The sequence below is a fragment of the Egretta garzetta genome, unplaced genomic scaffold, assembly GCF_000687185.1.
Source record: "Egretta garzetta isolate BGI_Z169 unplaced genomic scaffold, ASM68718v1 scaffold712, whole genome shotgun sequence".
Taxonomy (NCBI): Eukaryota; Metazoa; Chordata; class Aves; order Pelecaniformes; family Ardeidae; genus Egretta; species Egretta garzetta.
Window position 1 is genome coordinate 712,536 of NW_009258883.1, and position 20,458 is coordinate 732,993.

General features: G+C 38.2%; 1 protein-coding gene across 1 annotated transcript in view; it reads right to left on the reverse strand.

Moving 5' to 3' along the window:
• FGF10 (fibroblast growth factor 10) overlaps nucleotides 1-20,458 on the reverse strand; it is a 63,143-nt gene that overhangs the window by 41,886 nt on the left and 799 nt on the right. The gene's annotated exons all lie outside the window — the stretch shown is intronic.

The following is a 20,458-nucleotide window of genomic DNA, read 5'->3' on the forward strand; positions in this document are numbered from 1 at the left end:
CTGTAAATTACTGCAAATCCTTCCTACAAATCCCCTGCAATATATGCCCATGCATGCATCTAGGCAAAACAACTGCAGCCATAACAACATAACCAGGCAGCTAGATAACAAGCCAAATGATCAATTAATTAAAAAAAACCCCAAACCAACAAAAAAGCTATTTTGCAGTAAACCACCTTGAGTAAGATAACATCTGCTATTTTATCTATTCTTTGTACTATACACACTTGCACATACACACACATACTCTTTTCAGCTCTTCTGGTTTCTCTGTACCCGTAACAGTACAGGACACCTAGTATTTTCCTACAGCTGGCAGTCAGAACTGGCCATCCTATACAAATACTTCTGCTAAGAAAATGCTCATGAGACAATGAGCTCAGTGATGACATTTTTGTTTATAAATCTAAATAAGCAGATCTCTCATCTTTCATCTTACTGTTCTGGGCCTTGTCTCACCTTTCTTATCTACTCCTAACTATTTTGTTGCAATGTATGCAAGCACAGTGAAATTATTTGGCATATTTTTCTGGACAGCAGCTATAAATTCTTAAATGTGCAAAAAAGTATGCACATTTGGATGCTATCAGTGGATACCCAAAGCTTAGCTTCCAGCATCAAAGTTCTTTTAATTTAAAATAAATACGAAGGGAAAAATTTCATACAACTACAAGCTGTCAAGGTTTGGCTTGAATTTATCTAGACAAAATAATACTTTAAAACATCTTTACCTTCCTCTGCTTATTGCTACAGGAAATTATGGTAAGTAAAAGTAAAAAAAAAAAAAACCCTATTACCTAGTTTGCAACAACTGGAAATATTCACAGTAAAGCCAGAAATTGTGAAGCTTAGCAGACATTGTCTTTAATGAACATTTTTGGGTTGAATTGTTGCAAGTGTTTATACAAATCATTCAAAAAGGAACAGGGTTGGTATTTCTGTCTATGTGGAACTCCTTCTAGAACATGAATTTCCTTTAAACATTTTTATTCAGTGAAACCCAAACTAGAAAGCTAATGCTTGGAAGAAAGAGTAGTATCTGTCTAGACTGACAGCACAAGCCCTTTACAACCCCTGCTGTTGATCTTCAGATAGCTTTATTTCAAACTGGCTTAAATACATTGTCTTTTCAAATTTTTACTTACTTTCTATTTTCCTAGAAAGCAGTTAATTTCACCTTCAAACTTCTTCAGAGATATTCCTAGCTACAATTTCAATCTGTCCCTCCCTTTTTCTGATATGTGATTTAGAAGTGTCATCTCTCCTTGCACAATCAACAATGAGTTTAAGAATGGTGTAATGGTTTAACTGCTGTTACCCATAATGAGCAATTTTTCAACACAGACATTTCACATCATGTTCTGTATCAAGATACATCTACTACTTTACTTACTGATGGGATGGAATAAACAAACAAAAACAACAAACTACTCAAATTCCTGAGATCAGACAATGACTAATTAAGTGTTAGCGTCCAGGAAGGGTGTCAAAGCAAACAAGGGACGAATGGAGCTTGTTTGCCACACTCTTAATCAAAAAACTACTTATGAAACATAAAACTGCTCATCTTGATAATGGAAAAATAAACAACAAACATAACTCATAAAAGCTGGGGTGTGCAGATTTTGTCCAACTGGAAGTGCCTGGGCAACATGCAAGCAGATGAAAGCTGATCCTGCAAACTCCTCCATCCAAGTGATATTTAACCTCAAGAAAATTATCCAAGTGATTTCAATAGAGTTTTGATATAAATAACGCACATGTACTCTAATTTACAAAAAATGGAAAAAGCCACATTCGTTTTGAGAACCAAGATCTCATTTGACAGAAGGTGTGCTAATTCCCATGGGCCAGCTTATACCACTGAACACTTAGCTCTCATTTTTTGACTTGCACTACGAGTTGAAAGACCTTTTCCCCCAGTACATGGTTCTCCTGGGACCAGCAGCTTTTCAGCTGTCCAAAAGGGAAGTTGGCTACACAGACTCTTGTGTACAGGGAATAAAAACTCTACTTCAGACTCTTCTGTTCTAAAGCAAACTCTTTCCAAGTTTTCTTCTTAGAAAAACCTACCACCACATAGCAGTTAAATTGCTATTTACAGCCATTATTATATCAACAGTTTAGTCTGTTTCAATTAATATGATGTAGAATTCAAGTCCCCTTCCATCCACTCTTCCCAAATCCAGTATTAAATAAAAAATCAGTTTAACACCACTCTGCCAGAATTCAATAATTGCATTAACTGGACTACCTAATGCTCTTTTATTACACAATATACTAGAGGATATAAACATAATTTTTGGCATATATGTATTTTAATTCAAAACCAGAGTTGGACAGCACAATGCAACATTTGGCAAATCACAATCTTATCTTGGCTTTTGTAGTAATAATGTCTAAACAAAAGTAGACATTTACTGGCAACAGCAAACAGCAGAACTTGTTTCTTTTCCTTTTCACAATTCACACTATCATGCTGGCATTTGTTATACATTTCTAAGCACATTTTGACAGCTAAAAATGTCCCACATCATATCTCAATGAAATGGCTGGTTTACATTATATTTTTGTATCTAATCCACTTAAAAAAATGATGATCCAATTATTTTTGGTACAAAAGAATTCTTCAGAAATTCTGGTAATTAAATCTAGCAACCTGGAGAATTCCTTGAGTGTCCTATGATTTTTTTTTTTTTTGCTGTGATCTCATATAGGCAAAAAGCAGGAATGAGGTGAGACAGAAGTGAATTGCCACGCTTTAAGCTCACTGGCTGACCTTCCAACCCTTCCTCAACTTGTTCCTGCACACTCCAAGGCATAAAGCTGCCTCTTCTCTTCAAAAGAGTAAAGAAAATGGTGTTGGAATGTAAGAAAACATAATAACAAGAGATAGATGGAAGCAGGTACTTATACTTTCATTCCTTTGTTTTGTATAGGAGACAACCGATTTCACTGGAGTTTGGTCTGAAACAAAACAATCTTAAATGAGACATGATTGTCCTGAGGACTGTTTTTTGTTTGTAAATGTTACTCTTTCTGGTTTTAACCCGACACGTACAAAGATTCTGTTAAGAAGAGAACAATGATTTATCGTTGTGTTTACACTGTACTCTTGACAACATTTTTATTTAACCAGTTTTACTATTTTCCCAATGAAAGTTAGCTTCTGACTCAGTATGGAGTTTTCATGGGACAGCAGAGAAAAAGTAGTTTTTAAACTAGAAAAATGTGATCACAGAACCTCAAAAGTTCTTGACAAGTACAATATATGCAGGTGTTCTACCAAAATTACTTCAAGCTATTATTAAAGAAAGATTAGGTACCTTAAATAAAAAGAAAGCTTTTATAAAGGACTATTTAGGTGTTACAGTTTTTGGAAGATAGGTAGGAGTCTTCTTCCTTGTATGTATGAAAGAAATACCACACACAGGATGTGCAGCTGACCAACAAACTTACTTATTTGATTGCATAAACGACTCCAAAATGCACAACCATGCATGAAGGCTTCAAAATGCAAGCAGACAGTGCAGGGGCTGAGCAAGTGCAGCTCTACTGCTTTGCTAATGATAGCTTCTCCCAGGTTGTTTATGTAGTGTGCTGGGAGTGTCAACTGATGTGGATAGTACTGGAAACTTTCAGGCATTATTAACCTCTGTAGCCTCTTCGTGCAGTTTCACCTATAATCCACAGGTCTGTATCAGAGCAGAGCAAAGAGTTTGTTCAGACCCAATTGCAACATTTCACAGAGAAGTCACTGATTAAAGCCAGACGTACAGACAGTAAAAGAAAAGGAAAACAGGAAGAAAAAATTGTCATGTGGTGCCCATTATCTCTATATATCAGCTGCAACGGTCCACACTTCTTCTATGACATCTTGATGCATCAGGGGAGCACTAAGAATAGCTTTGGTTGATATATCTATCACAGAATGGCAGAAACAAGTGAAATTATACCTAAAGACTTCAGGAAATAGTATATTGAAAAGATCTGTCACAATATGAAAAACAAAATTGTCAACACATTCTTTTTACCCCTCCTGAACACAGAAGCAAGAGGCCTGTATGGATTATATCAAATGCAAACACACAACCACATAAAACACTGTTTCCTTAAGTGCTTTTCTAAATACAAATGTGTGTTTAGCATAAAAAAGATACAACTTCATCACAAAAAAAGTCCTGGTTGCTCAGCTTGCACTATATCCAGAACAAATGGAGTTGTCTTGCTACTCCTAAAAAAAAGTCAGGGGAAGCAATGCGTTGCTTAAGGAGCAGAAAACAAGCATATTTCCTAATGTCTACCCTAACCCCATTGATAACACTGGAGAATGAAGCCAAGGAAGTAAAGGTAGACCTCTGCCTGTTCCCTTCTACATGTGGGACAGAGGGACAATGACGAACGGGGCAGGTTTGTGCATGGAAAGCAACAGTTCTGTGCACAGTGTTATGCTGTTACGGGTATGTGCCCTAATTCTCTAGTACTTCTAATTTGATAATTCAGTAACTCATAGGGACTAAAGCTACCTAGAGGACTAGCTGGAACTGTCCATTCCTTCGTACAGGTATCAGTGCTTTGAGCCTCAAGTATTTACTTAGACATTTTACAGACGGCCAAACTGCTTGCCTGGACCAAGAACTTGGACACAGGCCCATGTGAAACACAACAGTCATTCTCTGTGTTTAGCATCATGTCAGTGAATAGCCTGATTATTTTGGCAGAGTACTACAACTCTCTTCTGAGCATTTATTTGCTCACTCTCTAGTTCTTTTCCTACTTTGAAATTAGGAAGCTGTATACGGAACTTTGTTGACCAAACATTACTTCATTCAAAAATATCACTATATTATTTCTAAAAAAATATGACACATTTTTTGTACCTTTAAAAGAAAAAGAGAAACATCTTGTTAAGCTTACTAGAGTAAAAAAAAAAATCATTATATATTTCTAACTAGTTCTCACAAAATGTCATGCTTCATCTAAACTGTCATTATTTTGGACTTTGATTTTGTAGGAAAGTCTGTTTCACTATTTCACATTCACTCTAACTGGAAAATGCTTTGGCATTTCAACATCTCTAAGAAAGTGGGAAAAATAAGTTCCCTCCCCCAATCACCCATAAACCAATACTCTCAAAATCAAGAAAAGTCTTACAGGCAAATCAATGACAGTAAAACATTACGTGATAAATTGTTTCAATTCACCTTTGCCTACATCAGCTATATTCTGACCATCACTCTTAACACAGTACTTCAACCTTTCCAACACTGTCCTGTCAAACACACTGTAAACCAGGCCCATTTCTATAATCCACATTTCTTTTACTTATTGGGCAGAGGGAAGCCTTTGCCAAATGGCAGATGCAAGGTCTGTTTGGGGGGTTTGTTAGTTTTGGCAAGCTTGGAATTCTTCTTTCAGGTCTGGGACATGGTGCGCAGTTCTGGTTTAAGACCAGACAACTCACAGTAGTTCTAGAAAGGCAGGAGAATGAAAGCATTATTGTACAAGAAAAGGGCATGTCTACTCAGAACCAACCAGAAGAACCACAAGAAATACTTCAAATTAAACTACCCCAGAAAAGCTATTTAACTTGGGTTTGGGAAGCAAGACCCACTTCCAGGGTGCTACACAGGAATTAATATGCTCCACCAAGATGCATAGCTTATTAGCCTATGTGGATGTAGCTATGCTGCTTCGTGTCCAGAACCAGCAGGAAGATGGAGAGCTATGTCTCAGCACACTGTTCTCTGTTTACCAATGAACTTGGCATATTAGGTTTATCAGAAGAAAAAGAAGAAAATATAACTGCCTCCTATGTGTATGTTGTAGTGGTGAACTCTAAAGAAGAAAAGCTGTGGGGCAGTGAAGGACCCTACTGTGGCAAAACAGCAGGAAGAGTAGCGCTGATTATGTAGGTATTTTGATTGCAAATAAGAATTATATGTAGTCCTTAGAGGCTTGAGATTTTGGAACAGTCTTCAGCTGAGGAGTATGGTGAGCAAACCTACCTGGTGTTAACTGAACTTGATAAACTTCTGAACAAATTTCTATGACAAGCACTGGTGATAACAGGGGCTATGTTAGAGTTCCCAGGATGTTTTCCTTGGTCCTGCTTTCCTGTGACTTGGCAGATTTTTAATGAACAGACACACACCAACCAAGCATAATGAATGCCAATGGCGAGGCTGTCCACACAGCAGAGCTCCCTAGTCGTCACAAGCCACACAGCAATACTGGCTGCTTCCTGATCCTGGGACACTCAGCCTGGCTGACCACTTTGAAGTGATCCACCACAAGTTGTTAAAAGAACACAGAGAAAGATGAGTAGAGATTTGTTGTGGTACCATAAGCTCACTGGTTACATGTTACATGGCTTTGCAGAACTTCCCTGTTCTAGGCCAAGAGCCACCCACCTACTTACAGCTCTCAGACTGCTACAGACAGGATGCTTGTAGGTGGGAGAGGCCATCTGGAAGTGCCCATCTTGTGGATAAGGGAGCATTCTGAAGTGTACTAAAGATGCCGTTGATACAATGCATAGACTGCTGTTCCACAGAAAATGTCTGCTGAAGCTATCCCAGTAGGAACGGTTCCAGTATTAGCATTTTACCTTTGAAATTTATGCAGATAGTTTCTAAGGTAGTTGCAGGGCACAAAAGATGAGGAGCCTATTGTGTGAATTCAGAGTGCTCCTGCCTTCCCAGTGCAACTTGCAGCACACAGAATTCTTTTTTAATTTCCTTTTCCTCTTTATCCCACAGTGGACCTTTTCCTTTGGCTATTTCAGCCTTCTATAAAGCTGACATCTGCAACTTTTCCAGGATTGGCAAAACCCATAAAATCAACTGGTATTTTCTCCTGGACTAAGTTCTAAGGTGGTATTATTACTTTTATGAAGTGCTGAAATTACACTCTTGATAGAAATTGAAATGGCAGTGTGAATAAACTGGCTACTTTACATTGCCAATTTCAGAGAAATACGAGGAATGCATAACTGAGATCCTGGACCGCTACACTTAGGTACCGGATCAAAACTCCATCCTCTGTGTTCAAAGTCTAAGTAATGTTGGTGGTTTTATATCAAATGTTGCTCCTTTTAACATTCCCTTTACTTTTTCCCCCTCTAAACCATCCTGCATCCCTGTTATGAATCATGACTAAAGGCAAAAAAAAAAATCTATACCAGCCAGTCTTTATGTGATTTCCTCAGATGGCACTTACCTGCTCTCCAGTGTACACTTGCTTTAGATAATAACAGCCAGGGTGGTTGAAATCTTGTCTTTAAGCCAGTAAAGCTAAGATGTGTGATTTCGCATGGGGGAAATCATGGAATGCTAACATGAGTTGGTGGGATCCAGCAGAGGAGTTAGAACAAGTTGCTGGAGGGCTTCTCCTCTACCCATTCACTTCTGGTAGTGATTCCCTGATTGCAATGGTCTCTTCATTTTTTCATTGTCAGATCTGCTTCCCCTGCCTTTCTGTAGGAAATTTTCTTTTGTTCCTGGGTGAATACATTTTCTTCAGTTAAATCTCTCCAAAACACTAACTCATCCATAAAGGCTTAACAATATGAGAAGGTAGCAGTTTAAATTATGAACTTAGAATCCATATGCAAAATTCACTGGTTTTCAACTGTGCACTTCCAAAAGGACAGACTCTCTCCAGCTGGTATCTGTAGTCAATGCATTAACAGCACTTAAAACATTTATCTTTCATGATAAAACAAACTCAGTTCCCCAACTCTTTCAAAGGATAGCTTATGGGTTACCAGAAGCTCCTAGCTTTGCTCATTAAGAACAACTAATTTTCAAACATTGCCAATTTTCTTGACTCCAATGGCTGCTGGGCATTTTTACCACGAGAAGGCACTTTCCAATACCTCTATTTTTTGACAGAATTGCCTATTGTCTCTTTTCAATCACTTCTGTAGACTTTTCTTCTACTTTCTGTATCTTTTAACTAGTGTTGAAGTTGTCATTTAATCTGTAATACATGTACATCTACATTGGAGATATACTCCGCTATACAAAATAAATAGTATTACCTTTTACCCTTTGATTTTCATTTCTGTTAAGAACATGAATATCATTCTTTGTATTGTGAACACAAAATAAGGAACAGAGTAGAATCATCAGTCCAGGGATTTATGGTGGAATAAGCTTGAATAAAGATAAAAGAGAGAAAATCCTGGTCTTTCAACTGTCTGCCTTGGTCCCTGTCTCTGAAGAAGGGTTAAAAAACACAGCTATATTTCAAGATTTGGTTAGCTAATGTCTGTAGAGATGAAAAAGTCTAACACTGAATAGCAAACCTCAGATCTGTAGCATGATATTTCTGGATTTTAACAAGCGAAAATTTTAACTACTTGTTAACTTTAATTTTTGCTGCAACTCAACAAAATTTCTGTCACTTTATTGAAAGTAAGCATGGGAATTATTGTTCCAAGTATAGGTGTATCACTACAGTAAACCAGTATGTAGGCCTAACACAGCACTCTAACACTGTTTTTTTCTGAAGAGCTCTTATCCAGTTGAAAAGTTCACCTTACCATATCAGTTATTTTTGTTTAGAGATATTTTAACTTTTTGTTCCTAATGGAAAATGATTAGAAAAATGAGGGCAAGAGGTTAAGCATACATCTGGTCTCCCTATTTAACAGAGAGGTTTATCTTTTGCATGTTGCTGATGATAATTTAGAAGGGGGGCCACAAAGGAAAAAAAAAATTCCCTGCCCTAACACTTGTATATTTTTCTGTTACGAAAACGGCAGCCTCCATTTCTCATTTGACATGGCTCTGCCATAAAACTCTGTGTTTTTCAGCTTTGTGTTTAATTGTTGGAGCCAAGAAAAGGAGGTGAAGAAATAAGACAGATCTTACTTGGGCTGACACTGTTTAAAAAGTAGGCTATAGCAAGCATGGCTCTCATTATATTTAAGTGAATTAGTCTGTTTCCTTTAAAAAAAAGGAGGGGGGAAAAAAGGAGAGATTAACAAGCCACCAAGGGCCTGCTGTAAGATTTTGACACTTTTAGTGGCCTGTGACATATGACTTGTGAGTATCAGCTCTCCTTCAAAATCAGAAAACAAATCTACCATTTGGATAAGGAATGCAAAAAAAAAAAAAAAAAAGAAAGCAACAGCAAAAACCTCTGCCACAGGGGCATGTTAACTAGGATTCATTAGCAAGGTATTTATTGGAACAGGAGAATGAGATAAGTTCTTCAACTGATTAAACTCTGAAATTATTACGAGGTATCTAGAAGTCTCTAACATTTGTCATCCTTTTCCAGGTAAGCATAGGCTGTAGTCCTCCTGAAGACATTAATCTAGTGTGTCCAAACACTGCAATAATGACACAGATTTCTACTTACTCTCAAGATGTTTCACATCATGAGAGCTTTTACATCATAAACTCGATAGAGCGAGATCTCAGAGGTGCTTGCAGAAATAGTTCCACAAGGATTATACCTGAAAATGTAAGTATGCTCTTCAGTTAGGGTCCTTAGAGAATCTTTGGAAACTTCATCTTATGAAGTACATTACTTGCATCATCACGCAATCTAGTCTTGCATTATCAGTATGTCTGTGAGTGTGTAACAGGAGTTTTGCATGTAGAACTTCCAAAACATATATACTAATGAAGAGCACTTATATATATTTATGACTGGGTATTATGAAAGATTCTGAAACTACCATGAAAAAATATTTAGTTGAAAAACCAACAATATGAATACTAGAAAATGCCAGACTGAAGTTTACTCAAATACCAAAATTATGTTTCAATCTCCATTGTGGACTTAATGAGAATTGAGTCTGGTAACCTCATCTATAACTTGATGTATTAAGCACAAGGTAACAGAAAGCAGTTAGATGTTTTTACCTACTGGTTTCCGTGCTCATCATTACAGATACTTCTTGCGTCTGCACTGGTGTGTGAGCACAGCTACTCTTACTCCTCACATCTGCAGCTCCCTTTTTAAGGATCTTAAACTGTGATTAAGGTTTGAAGGTCTCTAGATAAGACAGCTGACTAACACTTCCTCCATCTGCACAGTGGCAATTTCTTTGTAGCATTATTGAATTTAATAGTTCAGACAGCATTAAAGAGCTTCCCAAATATAAGCACTGTGATTTGCTTCTTTTTTTTTTATTTCATTTTGGACACAGGAGTTACCATAATTCAGTCTGTACTGAAAAGCTACATCAGTCTTTGTTATGCCCTGAGTGCAGTTGAAAACAAAAAGGTTACATCTTGCTGACCTTTATGGTCTACTGTGTACATTTATAAAATCAGCAAAACCAAAAAGGGAAGAGTTCCACAGAAAAATTATTATAGAAATTTTACAATAGTGTTTGTCTCCAAATCCTCATCTTTGCAAAATGTTTCCTGTTTCATAAGCAGAATCAGCTGCAAAGAGAGTCCACAAATGCATGTGTGGCAGAACTGAAGGAATAAAGCAAGCGTGGTGAATTTTGAGCAAATCTGGATAATGCTTTGAGGAATTATTTGGTGTGTGGTCTGAGGCAAGAAGCCACAGAGAGGCGGAAGTTAATCTTATGTACTCCCCAGCTGCAGATATGTCTTTTTGAGAGCAGACTGCAGCAGGAGACGCAGAAGAAATGACCAAGAGACCAGATTAATACCACATGAGCCAAGTGTCAGCCTCATTATATGTGTTTTCACTAAAGTTGAAAAGACTTCAACTTGGATGGCTGTCATTTCAAAGAGAAGTTGTGACATGTAGAAGTAACTGTAATAAATTAAACTGAACGAATAATGTCTGTGACACTAAAGTGGAAGCATCAATAATAAAAAATGGTAGGAAAAGAAATAAAAACCAAACAAATAATTCCAGTAGCTTAACTCCAACACATAGACAGCATTTCAGGGAAATTAAAGCAGTTCTAAAAATATGTAACAGGGCCAAATGCAATAAATATTTAGGTGGAGATCACAGTCAAATTTCTTTGACTGATAGGCCTGACAGTAAAGAGAAAAATGTGAAATCGCAATTATATTTTAACTGCTTAATCACAGAAATTATATAGATCCTTGAGCTGAAACATCCTAATCTTCATAATTTTAAAGCAAAATAAATTTTGACATTGCCCATGGCTATAATATCCATGCAACACAACCAGATCTAGAGCTCAGCTTGACAGAAGGACAGATCCAATTTGCGCCTACGCCCACGCTCTATGGTTAGAAGCTATTTTGCCATTAACTTTTGTATTATGCTATGCAACAGATTTGTTGAGTAATCTTGACAGAGTGCTTGCAAGAGAAGCTATAGAATAATTTTTTTTCTGGGGAATCTTAAGTTTTTTCTAGTCTAAAGGCAAACACCTAAGGCTGCTAGAGTTAAGAAGTAGCCTACTCTTTCCTGTTCTATAAGAGGACCAAACTGCCCTTGCTATTCCTTATATCCAAACCTTTCCGTATAAAAAGAATGATTACTGTCCAGGTAGCTTTTTTCCCCCTGGCACTCATGACAGTGTTACTGGTGTGTTTCACAAATAATTTGCTTTCATAACACCATTGCTCATTCAGGAAGTATTACTATCCTCATTTCGTAGGCAGCAAAGAGCCCAAGAGAGATTAGAATCATATCAATTTATAAATTTTGGGGTACAATGGCTAACAAACATACACAGGACCTGATATTTCATAATACCTAACACTTTATGGCACTCCCTCTACTCAAAGTTTAGTTCCTGCAGATTTTGTGCCAAATGTGTGCCAAATTGTTCACTCTTCTTCCCTCTCTCTTTAAGCAGATTCCTCCTGTATGTTGCTTGACCATCAGCAGCAGGAGCATGGGGAACGCAGAAGCGTCCCCTAGCTCCCTTTATGTCCACAGTATCTGCACAGCACATGGTGAAGGACATGAGCCTTTAGTTTCCCACAATCCTACATCATTATTCCATCCCTTATGTGTTTCAGTCTTGTTTCAGGGAAAAAAATCCATCGCGGTCATTAAGAATCGTTCTAAAGTTCAAAAAACCCACAAACTCTTCTACAAAGAAAGCTGATGTTGGACCTTTTCTTTTCCAACCAATTTAGTTGCAACCTTGACAAAGTAGCTGTTCTGTGAGGTATACCATCCAGCTGATACACATTTCCTCATCCAAAGCTCTACAGCAAGGTATTTTACACACTGCATTTACTCATAGTAGTCTATGTCTTCCATACAGTGATCTTACAATGTTTTTAGCAATGTCACTGCATTCAGTCTTGTAGCTGCTTAATACACAATTATCATCAGCTTTGAAGCAATCGGCAGCCACTGTTCTTGACTGGTTTATGCCATATGAGAAAAGAAATACCAAGGAATAACTAAGTAATATATAGCTGTTACATAGTCTAAATGCCATGAGATGTACAGGCTGGGTTCTGATTACCACTCCTCAGGTTATTCAGGCATGTGAAACTGTGAAAGAAACGGTCCAATACTCTACATAATACTTCAAGCAGAGATTTTCATTAGTATTTCCCCCTCCCCTCTGTAATGCAGTACCTCCACCATATGTTGGCAATAGAAAACATCATCATTGCCAGGATGGATAGAATTGCCAGTCTGTATGATCTCAACACCTCCCTCCATCCCCCTTGGCCTAGGACTAGGGCTGCCCACAAAGCAAAACCCAAGGGAAGCAGCAACAGTGCTTGAATTGAATCCACCTTGGGGCCTCAGAAAGGGCATAATTTGCACCTCCCAGTGCCAACCCTAGTAAATTTTGTTTTAGCTGTTTAAGTAGTTAAGTATCTGGGACATACACAGAGAAAAAACTTTGTTCTGTTGAAGTCAAAAGTCTGTTTCAGTGAATATCAGGAGCTTTAGCATCTCCTTAAATGTCATAAAAATGTATGTAAAGAAGGCACTAAAACCACAGTCTTATAAAATCCACCTCATATTAAATACAGTCATCTTGTATCCCACTGAGCATATATTCCCTTGCTCACTGCAATAATTTACTGAATATATGAACTTGTAACTATGTAAATCTTCAAGTCTTAAAGATAAGCTTATAAAACATGACATACTTGATAACATTAAACATATCAGTCATAAAAATACCCTATTCCACCCCCATAAGATTAAAACTTAGAAGTTTAAGATATCTTGATGTCCTTCAGGGGTATCTTTCTTATAACAAATATAGTAGATAATACTAACATAGTGAAAAAATGAAGAAAAACCAACCAAACAAAACCCCAACTTTTTTCTTCTTTAACACAGGCTTGCTTGTGGCTGCTTTAAATAGTTTACTACTTCCAAGGGCAAGTTTGTCCACCCTTCTGCTTGCAAGTAGTCCATACTGACTTTGACATTAGGAATAAAGCTAGTTATTAATCCTCTTGAAGAGGATATGAAGAAGAGAATTCCAGAGCATGTACCAAATAGTATCTAGTGTCTATAGAATAGGGTCAGAAAAGACACAATGAAATTGGCAATGTGGAGAGTTTATATTCCAACAGCAGTTACACACTTTTAGACAAATTCAACAGGCACCTTAATGGCTTTATAGGTTCAGACTGTGAGCAAACTGATGATGGACTGAGATGAGACAAGACAATTCAACACACTGACAGTCCACAGCTGCCAAAATGGGCAAGCCACGCTCTCCCACTTACAAACACATGCTGCCCCTATTTCTTTCTTGTCATCCTTTCTAGTGTTGCTCTGGCCCTCGTCACACTTCCCATCCCCTTCCTCTAATGCGGGCACGGAATCATTGATTTATACCCAGCCTCCACTTAGCACCATGCCTTAATTCCAATTAAACAACATCCTGAATGCTTCCAAAATGCTTCAGTGTTTCCCCCCCAACTCCCACACATACTGACTACAGCTGCACAGATGTACATCAGGAACCTGAAAGAAAACTTGTATTTCATTTATTTCTATGCCATGTTTGAACCTCTAGTATCAGTAGCAGAAGGAAGAACAACTAGACTCCTCAGGCCCCCCATCTGCAGCTCTGCTCCCCAATTAGGAAAAGGAGTCAGGAACTGCAAAACCCAACTAAGTTTATTGTCCTTCACATATGTTTTCCGCCATGAAAGGAGTAGGCATCATATTGCTTTACTAAATCAAGGTTTATGAAAGATCTGATCTTTGGTTTTATATAAAATTCATGAGCATTCATGTTTCTAGTATTGATAGTCTTTTCCTCTCTTGCACAACACAGAAATTATGGAAGGGGGAGGGAGAAAAGGAATGAAACTTTTTGGTGTAGTTTTAACATTTCCTTTTTCTTCAAAGTCAGCTTCGATGCGTGTGAAAATTCCTCTTTAACTGCAGAAGATATACACTACTGACAGATTATTTAGAGGTAAATGTGAAAGGGGACAGGCTAATAATTCTTTAGACTAACTATAAAATAGGGGAATGCTTTACAGTTGACACTGTGAGTATATCAACCCAGTAATTGGATGCACGTGTTAGTAGCAGTAAAAAGGCACTGTCCAGTTGTCCACCTTACATGGGAATCTACTTTGAGTGTATTCTTTGATTTACTGTTGCAATTAGAACTGAATGTTCAAAGAGAGAACGCAAGTGACCTAATTTAAAAGCAGAGTGCCTTTAAAGCCATTATTTAATGTGTGACCTGGCTCACTTTGTAACCATTTCTTTCCCCTGCAGCTTCCATTCATTGCACTGTACTCATGAAGTAGCATAATCAGTTTTAATAATCCACTCAGCTAATTAATTCAGTTTTAATATCCATTCAGTGATTAAAGATTAAGCTACTTCCTCCTCACTCCTACCCTTGAAGATTTTGATTTTCTTCATAAACACAGGGAGTTTTCCCAGGCTGACTTTTCAAAACTTCATGTAACAGTGCTTCCTGTCTCCTTTTTACTATGTTGTAACTAATAGAGATGTTTTTGGCACTAGAAACAGAAGCAATTATTACAGCTAGGAAAGCATCTTTCTAGATAACAGAACTAATGGTTGCAAGTACCATTGGATGCTTTTTTGTGTTCAAAGCATCTTGACAATGAAAGGCTGCAAGATGTTAATATACTGCATCAAAATGAGTTGGCAAAGCAAAAGGAAGAGAATTTGTTTCATAAGTACATACAGTTAGATGAGCTCTGCTAGTATACCTACTGCCCAAGAAACATACAAGTGCTAACGTTAACTAAATGCTTCCTCCATTTCCGATCTGGTAATTTGGTTTTCATTGCCCGAAGCAAGCAAAGGTTACTTTTCCATGCAGCCTCATCAAGCTGATGGTAGTTGCTAATGCTGATAAACATTCAAACTACTTGTGCTGTTCAAAGTGGCAAAGAGGTCATTAGATGATAAACCCCAGAATATTAGGATACGGTAGTTCAGTGTCTTATGGCGACTGCAAGCGATGGTAGCAAGTATTCAAAATGTGCAAACTGGAATTTCAACACTGATATTTTGGGGAAAAAGGGACTTTAAGATCTTGATTCAGAAAGCTCTTCAGAAAACTGGGAAAAACAAACAAAAACAGGCCATGAAGAGAGCGTTATAACAAATCCCAAGTTGACTGAATAATTTCTCTGCTTTGCTGACACTATTTCTACCATCCCAAATATTAAGCTTAAGTATAGAAATACAATATTGTTTAGAAATTTTTTTCCAATTTAGAACCTTCCTTGTGTAATTGTATTACTTGCTCAGAGGGAAAGTCAGGAACCCACTGTGAGAGATGTTGCCCTATGTTCACACAGGTACATGCTATTTTTAACTTAAGACACACAGGTTAACAAGATTTGCTCATAGAAGGGTTTTTCCTTTTCTAAAATGAAAGGCTCTATAGAAGAAATGAAAACTCCCCTATTGCAGGATCTGATCTGACTCCCATTTGAAGTGAAAAGGCCCCTATTCACATACACAGCTCAAAGACATCTGAAAGTCATCTTAAAATGCTTTATTTCAAAACAGAGGATCTTATCCTATGAGTGAATGCATCCAAGATGTTTCAGAAGTGTAAGCACATTCTATAGTGCTCACTCAGCTAACGCCATCTTCAAGGGAAGCTTTGACCGAGCCACTACCTGAGAACCCTCCCATTAAAACAGCAACACAGCATCTACAAGCCTGCATACCCCTTGGTTTCTTTCTTCTGAGCTTTATAGAAGAAAAAAATTCCAATTGCCCCTAACTCTTTTTTTTTTTTTTTTTTTTTGCAAGTGGCTATAAGTTAGATTTATGAAGACAAAAAGACTTCTTACAACTGTATATTTTGAACAGATTTATGACAGGGCTACAGTATCAGCATGGAGGGTCCACAAGTCAGGAATGCAGTAAGGGTAACAGGAGAGTGTCATATAGATGCTAAAGAGTACAATTCTTTCCACATTCATAAATCCTAAGTGCCTAAGGTTGTATACTGCTGGTTATAAATTATGTAACCGAGTTCTGCAGGGGAGTGCGGGGAAACTTAAAGTGAGAAATCATCTCCGTAAGAACTTATACATTTAATATTAAAGAACCTAAGATTCAAATTACTTCACTAAAACAGTGTTATTTCCTATTTTAAATCTTTTTGATTGGCAAATAAATAAACCAGATCTCTATGGCGAGTGAAACAACAAAACACGTAGGCCTGCTAATCAGACCTCAGAAAAAGAGAAAAGTTCACCCATTAGTTTACAAGCACCAGCTCATCAGGAGTTGATAACCTCAAAGAGCTAGCTTAAAAAATGTTCAGTAGCAGAAAAACATATTTTACTGGGTATTCTAATCTGGTTTGAGCTTTACAGCTGAGGTTAAGGTACCTAGCAAGCTTTATGATTTTATTACACCTGAGGTATAATAAAAAAACTGAGTATCAAACTGAATATACTTAATCAAAACACTTCTAAAGCTATTTTTATGTAAATATGCACACACTTAAACCCCTCAGTAGTAATGTTCAGCATTTCTAGCAATTCTCTAACAACACTCTTGGTTGTTTACAATCTTTTGGGCTAAAGAATGAGGCTCAAAACTTTCTTGCTATTAGTCATTGTGTTGCTAATCTGATCCCACTCTAACGAAAGCAAAACCAAAGACTATCAGGGACTTCAGCAGGTCCTAAAGCTGTGTATAAAAGCTAAATGGAAGCCTGGAACGGGTTAGCTCGTGAGAAGCAGGTAATTATTTCACACTAGCTCTGCCAGTGAACACTCTCACTCTGCAATTGCACTGCATTTGCACAGTTTGAATTAATCCACTTTGGATGCTCAGAAGGCCAATTAACAGAATCTCAGCTGGTGGAAGCCCTTTTAGCTTTGCTTGAGCTAAATTAGCTCATACGGCTGAGGATCCAGCCCCGTCTTGTCCACCTACTTCCAGCAGAGGTGAGATCAGACAGTGGCTGTGCCGCCATCTACCGTAGGCTTTGCATAGCACTGCGTGGTCCAAAGCCCGCAGGAATCGCTCCAGCAACCCTTCCCACTAATACCCAGGCTCAGCAAGGCAGACTCCGCTCCCTAAACACGTACCTAAATAATAGCCTGATCCTGCAACCCTTGCTCAGGCAGAACTCCCTCCACAGGCCGCAGGCTAGCTGCTGCTGTCTAATTAGACATCATATACCATGTTACCATTCTTCAGCTACTAAGGTCTGTCCTGTAAATGTGAAGCCTGTGTACTTCACAGCACTATTAACAGTTGACTTAAATAGTCGGTTGAAAATAGTATACACTCGAAAATTCATTCAAGTTTTCCTGAAACAGCTTATCATATACCATATAGCTCAATGCATGCCATCCATTAAACCCAAAGAGTTTCACTATCTTCAAGAAAGCTTTCTGGGTGCAAGTCAAGTCAGAATCTGCACATGTACAGTCCTCTGTCCATTTTAATATATGGCTTAAGCTTCTCTTGGTCATTTGAGATCTCAAGTTATAGTGAAAGCTTTTGCAATTGCTCTTTGGAGGCTTTTTGGTTTTGTTTTTCCCCCGACAAGTACTCAAGTCACCAGAAAGCAGCATAGCTCTCCTTATTCACGCATGCAAACGGCTCTATCACGAACAGAAGCAAGAGACTTCACAGCTGTGGTGCTGCGGGACAAGCCGGTAGTTGCATTTTGAGGACAAACTTTCAGGTGTAAGGAACAATAAAACAAAACCCAAAAGGCGTCCTACTTCTATCTAGTGACAGACACCCTCCAGCTATACCAAATCCTGCAAGTTCCCCCAGCCTCCTGACAGAGCAGCCAGAAAGCACCTCTGACATCTGCCAGAGTGAACTTTAATTTAGCACACTATATACAATATTTATAGAGCAAATCTATGAATGCTGCTTGAGCCATTTAAAGGCTGGAGACTAAATTATGTTTCCTGAATGTTTATTCTGACTTTCTCCAACTGTTCTTCTTACTTGACAGTGCTTAACTGGCAGCCAGCCATGAAAGCTGTTGCCTAATTACACAACATATCATGATCTTACAGCCCCACAGATAAGACTTCGCTGCAGCATAAATGGATTTTAAACACTGGCATGTAAGAAAAAAGAAAATTAGCCTGCAAATTAGAATATTTAGAAGTCTTGTGTGTGAATAGCCACTATTATTTGTTTAGGAAAGCATGGTTTGGAAAGAGGAACTTACATTAGAGATTAAATAACCTTTAATGTTAAACAGGCTACAATGGAGTGGGCTGGCTGACTAACCCTTTATGCATGGCAGAAATCTGTTCACATGTAATTACATAGACTATCTTAAAGATACTGTATATTTGCATGGAATCAGTACAGCTGGGGATTACAGGCAGCATTATGGTGGCACAGCTACATGTGAGGTTATGGAAAGCATAGATTTTGTGAATCCCTTGCAACATTTTGCTGCAGACACCCTTGAAATACAGGCACAGTAAATATATTATTAAATGACCTCAGGAGATGTACTTTTACAGAAAGCCCAATTTCACACCGCACATTATAAAGATCATTAAAGAAGAACAAACAACTGTTTGACTTATCTTCTGATAACAAGACCCTAATTGTTTTGTATTTAAAGATGTTGTACGATAGGTCTGACTTTGTGATGTAAGTGCAGTTAGCAAGTTGTAAGTTTCAAGATGACGGGAGTCCTTTCTTCACTGCACATAAACTTGAGGGATAGGATACAACTCTGTACAATAAAGGCATTGTTTTGCTTTTATATGAAACAAATTACATTCTCCTCTCTTTCAGTGGATACTCTGCAGATGTGACAATAACCATGACATCACCAAGAATGCCAATTCTCTTTCTGTTGCACTGACTGGAACACTAGGAAAAAAGAATCACACCCTGTAGTTGCAGGGGGTTGTTCTTGCATGTAGACTGAAAAGAGCAGAAAGTTGTATATGTGCATTGCAGTCCATTCTACCTCTTCTTGGCATGATCTTGCAGAAGCTCATGGGTGTGTGCAACTCTACTCACTGAACTGGTCTGCTAGCTAAGCGGGACTGCTTAGATGAGTAGTTACTTCTCCGAGTGCACTGCTGTGAGACTGGGCCCCTTATAGCCTTTTTGGCAGCAACATTCAACACAGAATGGCTGGTGTTCTCAGAGATGCACTCAAAGCTTTCAGAATCCCGTTTTAGGGGAATGATGCTGTCCTCCTCGACAAATAAAAGTAATCCAAGAAATACAGTGATAGGACCTCAAATTCATCAGACTGACGCCTTCATCGTAGTTATGTTTTTCCAGAATTTGTCTTTTTATGAAATACAGAAAGGGCAGTGGTAAGATTCAGCTGCCTTGACATCTAAAACTTTTACAAACATTAAGTGCATGACAAAGTATGAAGTTGCAAGGTGGAGCAAGTGAAGTAGTGACATTTGATACAGCATCCCTCTCCTCCCTGTTCGTATTATGGGCATTTAATAGGAATACAGCTCAAGTAACAGCAACATCTACCATACAGCACGGCAACCTGCTGAAGAACTCCATGCATTACACATTAGATAAGGAGGGATCTACTTAAATTAAAACAACTCGAAGTGACTTAACACAATCCCCTAGTTTATCTGGATTTATGTAAAACAGCCCAAGAACAAAACGTGGTTCTCCACCAGTGAGGCAAGTCAGAGAGTTTCCTCCAACACTTGCATAATGGAGTGTACTTTCTCAGCATGCTACTATGGTGGGACGCAGTCACTTAAGAGTTACAATGCAATATACTGTGATTTACTACAGTTACTTCAGTGTGAGATTGCACAGGCAGGAAAACCGAATAAAGGTTATGTTTCCAGCACCGACAGCCAAGAATACATTACCAGAAGCAGGCTATTATTAAAACCCTAATTAGTACTACAGAAAAGCTTGAAACTTCAGCCGCGGAAGACGGCCATACGACTTTTACTTTGAAATAATTTCTAAAAAAAAAAAAAAAGAAAAGAAAAGCAAAGAAAGAAATGAAAATGCAGCGCGTGGGGGGTCTGCGCGAGCCGGCCCCAGATGTGCACAATGGAGCGGGCAGCGGTGCCGCGGCGCGGCAGCG